Consider the following 17,190-nt stretch of genomic DNA (forward strand, 5'->3'; position numbering starts at 1 on the left):
CCGGCTCTCGAGTGTGAGCCCCCTGCGCTGCGCTGTGGCCACGCGCAGTACTGGGCTCTGGACGGCAGGCGGCGCCTCTCGAGTGTGAGCGCCCTGTGCTGCGGTGTGGCCGCGCGCAGTACTGGGTCTGGGCGGCAGGCGGCGCCGGGAGCGAGCCAGCGGGCCTCGACAATCTGCAGGTTCGAGCAGGGGGCCCACAACCACCTAGCGGTCATTGGTTCGGCTTAGACAGGCGGGGCGGGTTGGGCAACCATGGCCCAGTGTGAGAACGTGTCCTGTCTCGCCGTGTCATGTTGCGTCGGCACTGCTTGTCCCCTAGCTGCGGGTTCCCAGAGGGTAGAATTGTGCCCAAGTGACCTGGGCTCCCCAGCGGCGGTTAACGGTGCCTGGCTGTCCCCGGGAGTTTGTTCGTGACTTCCTGTAGTTTCCCCCGCATCGTAGGAGCCCGGGAAGCAGACTTGATTGGTGCCAAGGCGGGAGCGGCAGCGCGAAGAAATGGGCGTCGCACACCGGAAGGGGTCGGAGAGCAGGCTTGGCTGCTTCTCGGAGGGGGAGCCTCGGCTAGCAGCCCCGCGCCTCCGCCACGCACCCAGAAGGTCGCCGCCTGCCTTTGGGATTCCTTCTCCCTCACCCCCACCCCAGAGAATCCAGAGACAACCCTGTGGGGTTTTCCGATCGTGGGGTGTATGTTTGCAGGGACGGAGGGAGGGAGGTTCTCCTCCCCAGGGAGTGGTTCGGATCCAGAGAGACTTAGAGGACTTTGGTCCCACCTGGGAGAGGGCACTACTTGCGGGTGTCCTATCTGCGATGTCTTCCTTGCTCCTTTCCTTGTTCGCTCGCTGTGTGACCTTGGAGAAAAAGTCCAGTAACCTCTCTGTGCCTTAATTTCTTTAACGGTAAAATGTGAGAAATGATAGTCCCTACTTGTTAGGATTGTTATGAAAAATAAAGAAGTTATATATGTGTGTGTCAACAGCTTAGGGCAAGCTCTGGGGAGTGTTACATTCTCTACAGGCAGTAGCTTTTAATTGTTAAACCACAGCTTATGTATTAATTTACGTTTCCTCTTTTGAGGGAATTTTGTGGTTAGGAACCTTCCTCTTTGCGTCTTTCATTTGGCCTTGCCTTCTCCGACCAATCGGTGGCTCTCATGATTTTCTAAGTAATTTCAAACATTGACAAAAACTAGTTCATCCCAAGGGGATTCTCCCATATTAAGGCCCGTGTGGGAGCAAGATGCCAGTCAATAGACTGTTACTGTGTCCCTCCTGTGTGTCAGCCTCTTTTCCCTGTTCTACCCACTGCTTGTGCTAAGTGGATCCAAGATCTCCCTCCCTTGTGAGCAAAGTTACCTGTATTGCAGAGACCTCCCCCTCTTCACTCTGAGTTTCCTGAGGCCAGAGACCACGTCTTTATCCCCAGGGCCTGGCACAATTTAGCCATGCAGTAAACGTTTGTTGAGCTCATGTGTCTATCCACAGAAGACTGGCTGAATAAACCACGGTATATCTACAGAATGCAGTTCTGTGAAGCTTTACAAAAGAATGAAGACCATCTCTGTGGAAGGCCACCAGACTCCAGGATACATTAAGTGAAAAAAGCAAGACTGGGACCCTGTATACGCTGCCTTCCTTCGAAGAAAGATGTGTGCTTTGCTTACATTTTAAAAAAGAAGCAATGGAAGTATAAATCACAAACTAATAAAAATGGTTGCATATAAGAAGAACAGGATGTAAGAGATGGAAATAAGGGCTAGACTTATTTTCATATATTGTGTTTTATAGTTTGACTTTGGAATCATGTAAATGGTTTACATGCTACAGTTTTAAAAGAGAATAGCAAAGCATTTTGCAAAAGGACAAAAAAAGCCATAAATCAAAGTATATCAGGAGTTACTGACATAACTGCATGGAAAAATAAGAAACTGACTTTAAAACTCATTATTTTGACTACATAATCTTAGTGTGACACATCTTAAGGATAAAAAAAAATGGCCAAGAAATCAAGCTGCATTTAATAACACTATTTGTTAGTAATAATACTAGTCTTGTTATTTACATGCTATTGCGTGTATTTGTATTATATATATATGTATAAATAAAATAGTAAATAATTGAATTGATATTGTTGGAAATCAAGGTCTTCAGTGAGAGATGAAAAGGTACAGGTTTCAAAATCAATGATGTTAGGGATAAGTTGTAGAATGGAAAATTTAAATTGGCAATGGTAGTATGAATTCATGATTAAATTTTCTCTTTCTACAAAATGCATGTATGCAGGCTGTGTCCACTGAGAAGGCCAAGAAGCAATGGCAATCTCTTGGCTATGAGCAGCCCTAGTGTCCAAATGGGTCATCTAAATGCCATTGCCCACTGAAGAGGAACAGAGACCCCTTTAGGAAATGACTGATTTCAGAACCAGGGCAGGGATTGTGTAAGATGAGCCTGTGACATTTTGTTAGGCCAGAAAGCAAGGTAGCTATCAAATACTACTGAGGTTTTGTCAAAAGAACCCAAGAGCAAATAGAAAGGGGCACCCTTTGGCTAAAGATGGAATAGTTTGGGCTCAAGAAAGAATAATGACTGATTTGATCTTAACATATCTGTAGAAATCCATGAATATGTAGTAATATTTTTTTAAATCCCTCATTGCTCAGCCTTGTATCACCTAAGGAACTAACTCTTTATTTGGAAAACTGGTAAATAAGAGGAAAAAATCAAGTCTCTATTCTGCTGTTATTTCAGGGTACCCAAATAGTTTGAAAAGATAATAAATGCAACAGAAAGGTTAGAATTAGAGATTCACTCTTCACAACTCCTAATGAAGCACGGGGACAAGGCAGCAATGGCTGAACAGCATGGCTATTAAAAGTATGAGGTAGGGGCCGCCTGGCTGGCTCTGTGGGTGCCACATGTGGCTCCTGATCTCAGGGTTGTGAGTTCGAGCCCCATGCTGGGCATGGAGATTACTTACAAATAAAAAATTTAAAAAGTATGAGGTGGAATGTAAGTGGGAGACAAAATGGCTGGATGGAGCTAAAAAACCTGAACCCACTGATTTATCTTAACAGCATCACGAAGAGTGAGACACACAGATACCATGTGCAATAGGAAGTACACAGCATATATGAAACAGTCTTGCACAAAAATTGAAACTTCATCTAATCAAACTCCTAAATCTAACTACCAGATAAATGGCAAGAAATATGGCAGACAAACAGACGAAAAGAGACTACGATGGTATCATCAGCCAAACAAGGATATGGGAAGTTCCACAACTTAAAGAAGTCTCTTCAAGAAATAACTCACATGGAAGAAATGGGGTGGAGGGAGAACTGATAGAAATTAAGAGCTTTTAAAGACATCTCAACCAACTGCAGTGTCAGATCCTGTTTTCTATAAATTGGGAAAATACCTAAAATTATAAAACCTTACCCTAAAAATTACAATCCTACCAAGCTTCCAGTGAGCCAAAAGACAGCCTTCATTTTTGAATACAAAATATTATATATAACATGAAATGTATATAATATGAAATATTATATATAACACGAAATGTATATAATATGAAATATATAATATGAAATTTTTTTAAATGCAACATACAAACTTTAACAAAAATAACAGGCAAAATCAAACAGGCACTTATATTAAGAGGAAAACTGACTAGAAGCAATTTATCTTGAATACCTTACAGTAACCTACTTGCAGTTGCATTTAACTGAGCTCTGTTGCTGTGAAGAATACAGCTGATGCACAGGTATGGAAGAACGATTTGCACATTTTTCAAGTATTCACTGAGTACTACCTTATATACACATATACATTACATTTGAAAGAGATCTAATCGACGATCCCCAGATATACTTCATTTTGGTTGCTCTTTTGGAAGACGTCGTCTAAAGAGAAGAATATTTGATTCCGGCTCATGGATCATGTAGTGGACCCAGCCTAGAGGCTGTTGGACACCAAGTCTCCTCTACTCCTCTTTAGAAATCAGATGAAATGTTATATACAATATAAAGTAGTGTTTTTTTCTACCATGAAGTGTTGATGGTAGTCCTACAATCTTTGTCATCAAGAAATCATAATAATTAACCAAGAATGAAAATGATCCAAGCAGTAGTCATAACAGGATCGTTTATTTCATGAGGAGCCCACCTAACCTGAAAAGAATAAAGGACATAATGAATGTTTAACCTGGATTTAAGGGTATTGAGTAAGGAAGTGGGCAGTCAGAAAAAAGTAGGCTTCCCCAGGAAGAACCTAACAAAGAATTTTCTTGTTGGAGTCAAAAACAGTATGTTTAAAATTTTTTAACATTTATTTATATTTGAGAGAGAGTGAGAACAGGGGAGGGGGAGAGGCAGGGGGCGGACAGAGGATGGGACCATTCGTGTCAGGAATGATCCCATCCTCAGGAGAAGCAGATTAAGGCCAGGCCAAGGTTGCCATACCATATTATTCTGAGCTGCTTGCAATAACCTGGCGTTATTGCAACTAGTTTGTGAAACTAACTAACGGATCCCAGAATCTACAGTTTAAGAAAGTGCCAGGTAAAGGGGCACCTGGGTGGCTCAGTCAATTAAGCGTCTGACTTAGGCTCAGGTCATGATCTGATGGTTTGTGGGTTTGAGCCCCACATCAGGCTCTGTGCTGACTGCTCAGAGCCTGGAGCCTGCTTGAGTTTCTTTGTCTCCCTCCCTCTCTGCCCTTCCCCCACTCATTCATTCTCTCTCTCTCTCTCTCTCTCTCAAAAATAAATAAACATTAAAATTTTTTTTAAAAAGTGCCAAGTAAAAATGAAGGCTGTCTTTTGGCTCACTGGAAGCTTGGTAGGATTATAATTTTTAGGGTAATGTTTTATACTTGTAGATGATTTAAATGTCAATCTTATAAATTGCTTTCTTTTGATTCTATTTGTAAGTATGCTTTTGTTTTAATGTTTTTCTTATTGTTAACAAACCCATTTGAATAATCCAGAACAACCAAAGAATTTTTTTTTGTCTTTCTTCTTGGACTTGGTACAGTAATTTTGATTTCTTTTTCTCCCTTGGTTTTATTGCTATTTTCAAAGTGATTATACAATAGCTCTAGTGGTAGTCTGAAAGAATTCTAAATCTTAGGGTAGTGTTTTATAAATGTACATTTATATAAATGTGAATCCTGCTACTAAATTATATCCTCCTAATTTGATTTCTAGGGAGTCTACATGTGTCATTGCTACTTCACAAATCTCTTCTGTTGATTCAGAAACACTGCCAATTTTTTGTTTCTCCTCTAAAGTAATTTTGAATTTTCTTTCATGTGGTTTCACTGCTACGGTCAAGTGATCATACTCAGATGGAAATTGGATAGAAATATAATTCTTAAGATAGTGTTTTAGAAGTGTAGTTTACTTTATAGTAAATTTCATGAGTAAACTGTTTCCTTTTCTTTAATTTCTAGGTAGTATAAGATTTGTATTTCATTTGTTGCCATGGAAAAACACCCATAACATGAATTTGAGTAAGGGTTTTACTCTGAAGTCCCACAATTGGAGATCATTGGAACTCAACATTTATCTGTGATACCAAGGGTTGAATTTACTCTGTGTATAAGACTAATGTGTTTGACTAAATAAATCTTGATTAAAAAATATTAAGCTAACCCCACATGCAGACACTTTTGGAGGGGAAAAAAAGAAAGCAGACTTATCTAGGTGGTCAATTTGCAGGGCTAGTCTCTATCCAAGGAAAAGAATGAAGATTGTAAAACCAGCTGCCAACAGAGAGAAAAGTTTGAGTGTCAAGGGCAGGAAACATCTAGAATAATTCCCAAACAGAGCAGAGCAGATGCTTTAGAAATATTTCATGGGGACCAGCAAGGGCTAGGAAGAGTCAGAAGAGGGGTCTCGTGAGGTTACTCCCTAACATAGGTAAGCCATTAGGACTGGCCCAGCCCTTTCTTATTGCTAAGGACATCCATGGAATAGTTTAAAATGCTAACTAGCATTTGAAAACATGGCTTCAAACACCCCACTCTCTGTTCCTCTTGTTTTATTTCGCTTGGTATTAAATAATTCAGTTTCTGAATTCTTAACTATATGACTTCAATTTTAATACTTAGCTTTGATGTCACTGAACTTGGTACATTTGACTCTCCTACATCCTCTTCTGCTCTCTGTGATGTTAAGCTAAACATACTGTTTTGGGGGCACCTGGGTGTTTCTGTCGGTTGAGCATCCGACTTCGAGTCAAGTCATGATCTCGCGGTTTGGTTCGGGAGTTCAAGCCCTGCATCATGATCTCTATCAGCACAGTGGTGGCGACAGAAGAAATTGCTTCTCTAATTTCAAAGGGAAATCTCTTTTTCCAAGTTAGCTCTATAACAATAAACCACTTTGATCCTAAAGCATTAGCACACACCAGAGACTCAATATTAGAACAAAGTTTAGCTGTTTTAGAAGGCCAATCAGTTTTTCCAGCTGCCATTGACAGATAGAAGGGATAGTGATGTCCAAACCTTGTGGTTCATTACTTGAAGATGGTCATATATTTAGTTTAGTGGGCATATGGAAGATGTGCACGCTCCTTGGACTACCCTTAGGGCAGTGCAACAAAAAGCAAGGTCAAGAGATTATTGTGATTGTTTGCTGGTGCAGTCCACAGTGGGGCAAGGGTAAGGGAGTTCAATGCCCCCATTGTGAAACAATCATTGTAAAACAAATGGGTATCCACACAAGGCCAGTCTGAACTGAACAGCACTCCTTTGACTATTTTCTCCAAGAAGTATTTCTGATAACTAGCCAACAATATTCTTTCCTTCCTCTCAACTCTAGTTACACAATAGCTGGACCCCTCTTTCTCTAACCAGAGAGGAGGCCAGGAGCCAGTCACATAGACAACGGAAAGGACTTTGCATTTTATGGAAATATTAGGGGAAGCCCTAAACGGGAGAATATAGCTCACAGGTTTGATGTCATCTATCTTGTTTGGCTATGTTGAGAATAGACAGTATAGGGTAAGACTAGAAATGGTGATCAACCAGAAGGTTCTGTAGTGAGGCTTGTGGGGATGGTAGCTTAGATTATGGTGTTAGCAGTGGGAGTGTAAAATTCCAGATTCAAAATCAATTAGAAGAGAAGGCCATTGGGATTTGCTGACAAATTGGCCGAGTAGACTGAAAGAAAGGAAAAAGTCAAGGATAAATGTCCCAGAAATAGTGCTACAAGACATAAATACTCTGGGTGTTGAGCCAGAAGAATTTAGAAATTACTTTTCCATGTGAGTATTTATAAGTTTTTCTTCAGTTCGTTTTCTACAAAATGGAAAATGAAGCCTATATTTCTTGAAGTATCTTTCATTACCAGCATAGGTGTAAATAAAACACTTTTGATAGAAGCTTCAAATCTCATTTCCTAAGTATTCAACTAGGTTAAGCAACCTCAGCTATTGGGTCGAAATGTAATCTTAATAATAAGTTATCACTTCTATTTTCTAGTAATATGTATTATGGTAGATTAGAAAGCCCAAATATTTTCCCAGTATGAAATACCCCAAAATTGTACAGGATTAAACGAAAACAGTTTTCATTGCAAATCTGCAAAAAGAATAACAATTGAAATGAAGAAATACTGAAAACTAGAATAGTGAGTTTGAGCTACAAGTACAGAAGCTGTAAGGGTGATTGGTAACTTTGTAAGCAAGAAAGTGACATCTTATAGACAGGAAGGGATAGGAAGTAAGTTCTTGGATCTTCATGAGGAAGTTGTAGCCTTTAACTGGTGTGTTAAAGAGGAAAAAAAACAAAACAAAAATATATAAACATAAAGGCATCCTTCCTTGGCATAAAGGAAGGTATATCTGTCTGGCCTCTGGATGGGGAAAGAACAAAGACATTGAACTAAAGGTTTGTCCTGTCACAAGTTTAGAGGGAATCAATGTAAAATTCCTGCTTAGTTCAGGAAGCTCCAAGCTGGTAATACCAAAATCCATCATTTTAAATACCCCCGGTGCTTCTAAATAGCAGATAAAAAATTCAATATATAGGAATACAACTGCTTCCCAATTCAAACAACTCTGCAACAATGAATTAGCTAAAGATGAGCTCATAACCCAAAATTAGAAAACACTAATGAATAACCTAACATAAACAAAAGCAGAGATAACAATCCCCTTTGAAGATTGATCCTGAAAGAACTTGAAATAGTAGAATTGTCGAGACTTACAACTGTAATTTTGGCCTAAAATTTCCCAATAGCCAGATTTTTAAGACTGGCAGGCATTGAGATCAATAGACCTTAAAGTAGATATGAGACAGGATTCACATTAAGAAATGTGTTTACTTGTACAGCATTTATTGAGCACATATTATGTTTTAGTCACTTTGCTAGGTGTTACGATAAAGAGGTACATGAGACTTGGTTCCTACAGTTTAGGAGGGGAGATGGTTATGTGAACAAAGCAGTGCAAGTAAAATGCTGTAGCCTTTTCCAGAGACTTACGTACATGGTACTGAGGGAATGCACAGAGGGGAAAGAATTCTGGGCAGAAAAAGCATGTGAGCAAAGGCATTGAGGCCAGACACAAGGTGATTTGGGGATATCACAGGATATTGAATATGCTGTTTATTCGCCATTGTTGCTGCAGGCTTAGCGACCCATATATCTTTTTCTATTAACTTATTTTATATACGTACAAGATGTTTATTTCCTGTCAATAATGTCTGTTTTCTTTTTGTATGCTCTTAAAACAATTTAATTGTTCTCCTTTCAGGGCTTTAAGAGCTAATATAAAAATGTAGGAAACGTGGCGTAAAAAAAGAGAAAATTAAAAGCACCTACAATTACCTCACACAGAGATTATAAGTGTTTTAGTCTACATCCTCACTGCAATTTCGATGTGTTATCTACAAGTATCAGAGTATCGTATTATGCATAAGCAAGCTTTTGTTTACAATAAAGTATCATGAACATTTTTCTGGACTATTAAGATTCATATATAGCTTCAGCTCTCTCTTCTTTTTATTGTAGAAGCAATACATGTTCATTGCTGAAAAATGAGAAAATATAGGTAACTAGAAATGAAGCAATAAAAATTGCCTTAGACTCTGTGACCCAGAATTAATCAACATTTTTGGGTTCGTTCTTCAATATATTTTTAATGCATATGTGCTTCTTATTAATTGCTTTAAACATGTTTTATATTAATACACCACAAGCGTATGCATTTTCTAGGAAGCGATTTTTTAATATCATTCCCCCACTAATTAAAAAAAATAACCAATTGAGCATCTTTTATGTTCTATTAACTCTGCAAGGTTTTTGCATTTGTTGTACTTTCTTCTCACAAAGTCAAGGGCTTTCTTTCACAGATGTGGCAACTGAAACCCAGCCAAGGGTTAGTGGTTTCTCCCGGGTCTCAGAGCCCACAAATAACAAGGCAGAATCCAAACCCAGGCCTTACTGTACCCAAAGGCCATGCTCTTTTTCAAGGAGATGGCAAAGGTAAAGGCAGAGGGGTTGGGGACACACAGAGGGCTCTCCCTCCCTGAGGGCTCCTTCTCTCCCTCCCTACCAGACAGGAGAACAAATCTGGTCCTAGTTTTCCCTCTTATGGCTTCTTGGGAGGCTGGTGTCCTCCTCTAGTTCCTTTAGAGCCATGCAAATATGTGCTTTGGGCAATAGCATGTGCTAGTGTCTGCTTTGGAAATATTCCTGCAGCTAAAAGCAGGAAGGAACTCTGTTGTGAAAGGTAGCCACAGGTAGAGTTTTGCTGCAGCAGTCAACAAAATAAACACAAGAGAATAAGGACCTTCTCCTTTGTGTTTGGCCCTTTCAGCAGAGAGCTGCCTCTCCTGCTGAGGCAAGCACATGAAAGGCCCTCAAACATGGCTGCCCCAGCAGGGGACCTGCTCGCTGAGGCGGGGAGAGGGAAGCCCCGGTCAGCAGCCAGCTCAGAATGCTCTAGGCAGGACCCTTTGTTGAAGGCCTGCCCAAAAGGGCATGCCATAAACACTTCCTTTCACTCAGCTCTTTCATCTGGGATCACCTCTCTCTCTGAAAGTCCCCTGCAGCTAACCCAGTTTGCACAGACTACTTCTCCAGCCCCCCCTTTTTTTGTTTTTGTTTGGTTTTTTTTTTTTTTTTTTTTTTGGTTTTCCTAGAAATGTGCTTGCTGTTCCCTTAGACTCAGGCCAGAGCTTAGAAAAAAAGCAGCATTTATTCTCATCTGAGAGTGTTCAATGTCAGACTTGCCTATGGAAATCATGCTGTGTAGAGAGTAAAGAAGGAAAGGAAAGGAACTAACATTTATTAACCACTGAAGGAGTTGGATACTTGGACATGCATCATTTCATCTGTCTCCACAACACCCCGCAAGGGTAGGTATTGTTGGTCCCAATTTACAGACAAAGAAACTGAGGTGCAGAGAGCAGCTGACTGGCAGAGCGGCCTGTGGCTCAGACCTCTTATGATTTCAAAGCCTCTCAGCATATATTTATGTTGGAGGACAGTCACTAATAGTTAAGAAGCACATTTCTGTTAACCATTTATAGTCTTCAAGTAACAGGAAGCAGAAAGGACAGACAAGAAGAAAGCCAAGGGTTTATTGTTCCTTTGAGCAGCTCAGCAATGCATTTTAATGGTTTTTCTGGAATGTTCTTGCGGTGGCCACAGAGAGGTGCCCAAGAGCAGCAAGTCTGTTTTCCCAGGGACTTCTAATCTGAGGCACTTAAAAAAATAAAAATAAAAATAAATCATTGAGTGGCTGCTGTTTCCAGTTAGTAGTTGGGATTTTTGGGATTTTCCATGGGACAGCAGACCTTAGATTCCTGGGGAATCAGTGTAACACTATGAGGCAAGGGCTGGGGCTGGGAGGTGGAGAATTTTAAGGCGATCCCTTACTTGTAAAGAGCCATGCACAATATCTGGGATGTAGCAGGAGCTCCATAAATGTGAGCTTTCCTTTTCTTCTTCTTTCTCTCTCCATTCCTGCCCACCTCCACCTCCACCACCTCTCACTGTCTTGCCACCTATTGTATGTTTTCAGTGATTCAAGTGATTCCTCAGGAACCAAATTACAGCAGTTTCAGAGCAAGCAAAATCCCATCAACAAACCCAGGAACCAAATGGCCAAGCCCCTGGGGAGAAGAAAGCAGGGCCCACAAGAGAGCCCAGACAAGGCTGCCATGAGCCTGGGCAGCACCCCGAAGCAAAGAAAAGCGGATTTCTTGAGCTCTCAGTTCAGATCCCAGCTCAAACGGGAAGTGATGGGCTGTGTGACCAGAAGTAATTTTGCAGACCCTCCCTGGGCCGCCCTTCCCTCTTCTACAAGGCAAGAGTAGCACCTGCCTCTAGGATTGCTGCAAAGATGAAATGAGAAAACAAGGGAAAGCACCACCAACAGTTCTTCGCAATTTAAACATGTTGATAAACTACTGAGGATGCAATTTTAAGGCAAAAGCCCTCCGTAGCCTTTGTAGGCGAGTCCCATGGGTGGGAAGCAAAACCCTACCTGCTTAGTGATGCTAAAGTCCGGTGGTTCTGCATTTCTTTGAGGGGTGGTACAGGGTGAGTAAGCCTCCTCCGCTCATCTTTGGGGCCACAGACCAGCCACTGCCTCCCAGGAAAATCCACTTGTGAGACAAACTGGTTGGACAAACTGGATCAGATGTGAAGGGGTTAATATAAATATGTAGAGCAGGCTGTGTGCATGTGTGGAAAAGGAAGGCAAGGACAGAGAGTTCCGGGGCTGCTTGGCCTCTCTACTGCTAAATTGTGCAGCATAAACAAAAAAGTAACAGAAATGTGGTCAGGATCCTCAAAGAAGATCATGCCCTTCTGAAACTGTGTGTGTGTGTGTGTGTGTGTGGTGTGTTTGTACAAAGCACACATAGAAGTAAGGAAGATGGTTATTCCAGTCTTCAAGTTCCAGGAACAGAAAGATTGTAAAGGTTGTTGATGATCTGATGATCTCAGGGGGATCATAAGTTTGGTTTATGCCATTGGCTGCCTAAACGGAGATGTGCAATGTGGATTTGTTCAGTGGATTTTGTTACAGTGCCTTTGGTGAAGCCAAGGTCTCTTGAAAACACAGAGCTAGACATCCAGATGGCCAACAGGCACATGAAAAGATGCTCAACGTCGCTCCTCATCAGGGAAATACAAATCAAAACCACACTCAGATATCACCTCACGCCAGTCAGAGTGGCCAAAATGAACAAATCAGGAGACTATAGATGCTGGAGAGGATGTGGAGAAACGGGAACCCTCTTGCACTGTTGGTGGGAATGCAAACTGGTGCAGCCGCTCTGGAAAGCAGTGTGGAGGTTCCTCAGAAAATAAAAAATAGACCTACCCTATGACCCAGCAATAGCACTGCTAGGAATTTACCCAAGGGATACAGGAGTACTGATGCATTGGGGCACTTGTACCCCAATGTTTATAGCAGCACTCTCAACAATAGCCAAATTATGGAAAGAGCCAAAATGTCCATCCACTGATGAATGGATAAAGAAATTGTGGTTTATATACACAATGGAGTACTACATGGCAATGAGAAAGAACGAAATATGGCCCTTTGTAGCAACGTGGATGGAACTGGAGAGTGTGATGCTAAGTGAAATAAGCCATACAGAGAAAGACAGATACCATATGGTTTCACTCTTATGTGGATCCTGAGAAACTTAACAGAAACCCATGGGGGGGAAGGAAAAAAAAAAAAAAAAAGAGGTTAGAGTGGGAGAGAGCCAAAGCATAAGAGACTGTTAAAAACTGAGAACAAACTGAGGGTTGATGGGGGGTGGGAGGGAGGGAGGGTGGGTGATGGGTATTGAGGAGGGCACCTTTTGGGATGAGCACTGGGTGTTGTATGGAAACCGATTTGACAATAAATTTCATATATTGAAAAAAAAATAAAAATAAAAATAAAAAAAAAAAGGAAAGAAAACCCAGAGCTAGCCCTGGCAGTCAGCTCCATGTGGTTACTGTCCTAATCAGTACAGCAGATTAATCTGTCTAATCTGTTCTAGCCGAACACCATAGACTAGGTGGCTTGTAAACAGCAGACACTTATTTCTAAAGGCTGGAAAAATCCAAAAGCAAGATGCTAGCAGACTGTGACTGGGGAGGGCCTGTTTTCTGGTTCCTAGACGGCCCATTTTCTGGTTGTGTCCTCACAGAGTGGAAGGGGCTAGAAGGCTCTCTGGGGTCTCTTTTATAACAGCACTCAATCCTCATAACCTGATCACCTCCCAAAGGTTCCACTTCCTGATATCTTCACATTGGGGGTTAGGATTTCCACATGTGAATTTTGACACAAACATTTGGTCTATGGCACTTACCTAGGAAGAGCCTGCAGGCCAGCAGAAGATGATCTCCTGTTCCTTGGAACATGCATGTTCCCACCTTGGGATCTCCTGTCAATTCTCTCTGCCCGGGGACAACCCTGGTTCAGGGTTGACTCCTGTGGCTCTTTCAGGTCTCAGATTAAATGTCACCTTTCTAGATTGCCCTTCCCTGACCACCCATTCCAGAGTAGTTCTGTGCAAGCTTTGCACTTTGGACATACACGTATTTTATTTTCTTTACAACACTGACTATTTCATGACATTTGCTTGTGTATTTGCTTATTGCTTATTTCCCCCTCACTAGAATTTAAGCTCAGTTAGAGCAGCGATTTTGTCCATCTTTCCATCTCTCTCATTAGCTCCTGGAACGGTGTCCTACAATAATAGGAACTCAACAAATATTTGCCAAAATGTTGAAGAAAGATATTTTGTATTCTTGTACCATAAAGCCCAAGGCGCTCTAGACTTGACTTTTAAAGAGGAAATAGCACCCATTAAACAAAATACAGCAAAACAAAACAGCACCTGAAGAAAAAAAGTGTGCTTAAAAATTATGGTTTTTGTTTTACATTTTTACCAAGGAGACATAATTAAAGTGTTTTGCTCTCCACCTGGACTTCTGGCAGCAAAATTAGCAGGAAGGAGAATAGCACACAATAGAAGGTAAAGGTAAGCATTCAGACGTGGTTTGTTTCATGCAGATTGCACAATCCAGTTTTGATTCATGGTGAAAACAACCTTCCCCCCCCCCCTCAGGACTCTTCTAATTGATAGATATCAGTTTAAATGCTGCAGAAACACAAAGCTTTAACTTTGGGTATAAGACTTTGTTTATGGAATAGCTATTTACAGAACACTTCCGAAATGATGTCTACTACACGAGGCACTGGGTGAAAATGATAAACAAGACTGAGTCCCCCCTCCCTGGCTGAAGGCTAGCCGAGCTGGGCAAAAGGCCGATACAGCATAGTGTGGTATATGGTGTAAATAGGACTATCATGAGGCGCCAGAGATAGTGCCAGTGGCTCCATGAGAAACTTGGCCATGAAATAATGAAGTTGAGGAAAGTTTAATGGCCTTTGAAGAGATGCTTCAACAGTGATAAAAGCTGACAGATGAATAAGAAAGATGCAGAAATCGCATTTAACAACAGCAGATGTGATACTTCATCAGTCAAGCATTTACTGAGAGTCTCCTGTGTTCTAAGAACTCTGCCAGGAAGCTCAGTGTTAACCATCCTGCTGGGTGGGTCTCTGAAGCCTAAGAGGTGCCTCCTGCCTTCAGTAATCCACAAGAAGGGCTTTGGCACTTACAGAGACAACCAAATTGCTTTATTTACCCCACGAGGTCGTCCACATTGTGACTTGACCCTCCAAGGAGGTTGAAATGGGAAGGAAGAGTCTGTCAGAGAACTCGGAGGCCATCTTGTGCCTCCAGCCACTTTCTCCAAATCCTTTGGAGAAAGCTGTACCCTCAGTCCTTCCTTCTACAGCGCGTATTCTCCCTTTTCAAAAGTTATTCATCTCTCTCTAGTTTGTGGGCAGCTCTTGGATAGGCCCCAAGTCCTACTGAGATGGGCGAGATGATTTTATTTATGACAGCAGAGAAGTGGGCTTTCAGTTAGTTTTTGAGTCAAGAACATTTTCTAACTCCAAAATAAATTGTGACAGGAAATGCAGCCCATGCCAAACGCTCTGTGTCGTGTCGAGTTAAAGCGTCGAATTTAAGGAGAATGTTAATAGCATTTGCTCGCTAAGAAATTTGCTACTTCCTTGTGTAGGAAGCCCTGATACTGAATTCTCCAAAATGTCGACCCTCTTCCTGGTTTCTTTGCTCAAATCTGGATTATTCTTGGATTCCACCTTCCTGTCAGTACGGTTTGGGTTGAAGTAATTTCAGGGACGTTGATGTAGTCGTAATTAGATGCTGCAGTTGATATCCTGGCACGACCCTTCAGACCAAGATGGCGGTAGCCACTGCAACTCTTTCTAGGTGGCTTAAGGGAGGGAGTGTGGGGCGCAAGGCCACCAGTGTCCCAGTAGGGATGGGGGAACCGAGCTACTGCTTGGAACATTCCAGGTGGTGTGAACACCCAACGGCAAGTATACCCTCTCCCTGCCTTGGTAGTTCTTAGAAACTTGTGATTGTAGTTCATCCACTTACTGAGGGACAGAACTTCACATTCTCGAGTTAGCAGTCCCAGAGCTGAAAACCAATGTTTCATATGTACTTACAGGCAGACAACATTAAGTAAGCCTTATTCCGACAAGCAGAAAACATCAATGGATTCAGTGAGGGTTTAAATATAGTGCCTAACCTTATTAAGAAGAGATTGGAGATATTTGGACCATGTCGCCAAAGCCTTTAAATCAACTTTATGGAAAAGCAACTGCCACAAATCTTGCCAAAGACAGATATATGGGTTGGCATTTTGACTTAAAGGGGCATTTGAGAATGCACTTATGTCTAAAGGGTCCCAGATTATGAATTCTTTTTTTTCTTTTTCTTTTTCTTTTTTTTTTTTTAGTTTGAGTGAATTATTATACTTATTGAAATAGAGAGCTGCAGTGGAAATAAATAGTAAAGAACCACCCCTTTCCCTACCACCATCACCACCACAACCAAGGATAGCTCGCGGTACTATAGATCCAGAACCAAGAGGTCTACGTATAGGCAAAATCTCATTTAATCATTACAAAACAAACCAACAAGCAAGTAAACACTTATGAAGGAGGTACTATCGTTTCTATTTTACAGATGATAAAAATTAAGACTTTGAAAGCTTATATAACTGCCCCATGGTTACACAGCCAATAAATTGTAAAGTGACCCTAATGTGGCATTTCAAACACCTTGCTTTATAATGTTATAGTGCCTCCCCTTAATGAAACATGGCAGTGAGAAGTGGGACTTTCATTCCCTGCCCCCCTCCTTCCCTCCCCACCGACAAGTGTTTCCCAGGCCTTGGTTTGACCTCTGGTAAGGATAGTGCATTTCCCCTTTTACCATCCCACTAAGGGACTCCTCTTACATGTATCATGTGGCCTTTCTTAAACCATAAACCCATGCACAAAACAAATGCCACTAAAGAAATACCAGACCAAAATAGAATCTTGAATTTTGCCCTTAAAAAAATTCCTCCAGAAAATGATACATTACCCTGCTTAGTGTAATGCTAAATGTTCTCCCCTTCAGTTATTTGCTTATGTGATCCATTCTCCTCTCTTCTGGTCCTCTCCGTAAAACCTGATGAGATTTACTTGAAACCTAGCAATTTTGCTGCTTTCTTTTTCCTTATTCCTTAGGAATATCTGGCAGCTATTTATTCCCTACCTGTGAGCTGTAGAGCACTTCGCAGTGGCAGCCTCAGGAGCCGGGAGTCAGTCTTGACTTGGACTAGACTTTTTTTTTTTCCTAATTTTTTCATGAACTCGGTTTTCTGCTGGCCTCTGTCTCTTTCTGCCAGCATTATCTGCATTGAGGTTTACCAGATGCTTCCATTGTGGTTTGCTTATTTAGGGTAAATTGTTAATGATGTTGACCCATCTGTTCTTCCTACCAGACCGTGATTCTGTGGAAGGGACTAGTTCTTTTCTCAGTTTTGTGGTTCTGGTACCTGGCATGGGCCTGGCATGGTGGGTGTAGGTGTTCCATGGAACTTAGGAAGGAAGGAAGAGAGGAAGAGAGTAAGGGAGGAAGATAGGATGTTATAATAATAATAATTATTATTATTACATTATTTATAATTAATAATTATATTAATTATAATTCTATTATATATTAATATATTATATTGTATATCATATTATATATTACATGATATAATTGATAATTATATTAATTATTATTATTATTATTATTA

At 41.2% G+C, this 17,190-nt stretch overlaps 1 long non-coding RNA gene across 1 annotated transcript in view; it reads left to right on the top strand.

Moving 5' to 3' along the window:
* The window catches only part of LOC128776508 (uncharacterized), a 63,846-nt gene that overhangs the window by 573 nt on the left and 46,083 nt on the right, over nt 1-17,190 (top strand). The window lies entirely within an intron of this gene.

Source organism: Panthera pardus, unplaced genomic scaffold (genome assembly GCF_024362965.1).
Source record: "Panthera pardus isolate Hobbes unplaced genomic scaffold, ASM2436296v1 HiC_scaffold_13, whole genome shotgun sequence".
In the NCBI taxonomy this organism is placed as follows: domain Eukaryota; kingdom Metazoa; phylum Chordata; class Mammalia; order Carnivora; family Felidae; genus Panthera; species Panthera pardus.